This window comes from Plasmopara halstedii, assembly GCF_900000015.1.
Source record: "Plasmopara halstedii genome assembly, contig: Scaffold_1583, whole genome shotgun sequence".
Taxonomy (NCBI): domain Eukaryota; phylum Oomycota; class Peronosporomycetes; order Peronosporales; family Peronosporaceae; genus Plasmopara; species Plasmopara halstedii.
In genome coordinates this window covers 7275-7499 of record NW_020188494.1, presented here as the reverse complement: position 1 = coordinate 7499, position 225 = coordinate 7275, and positions in this window count along the sequence as shown.

The following is a 225-nucleotide window of genomic DNA, read 5'->3' as shown; positions in this document are numbered from 1 at the left end:
CGCAACTCGGAACTAGGCCGCTAACGCTCAGATTCACAGTCTCAAAGTCAGGAAAATCTAGTCCAAACTAGTCACTAAACAAGGTCACATCAGATACTGATGCTAATGCGATGCAAATATTGATATTTACTGACATCCTTCAAACGATGCGTATATGGATGTCAATGGTGCATATAACCGATGTGCTGTTCTCGAGTGTAGAGATGCTGATCGACAATTTGATTT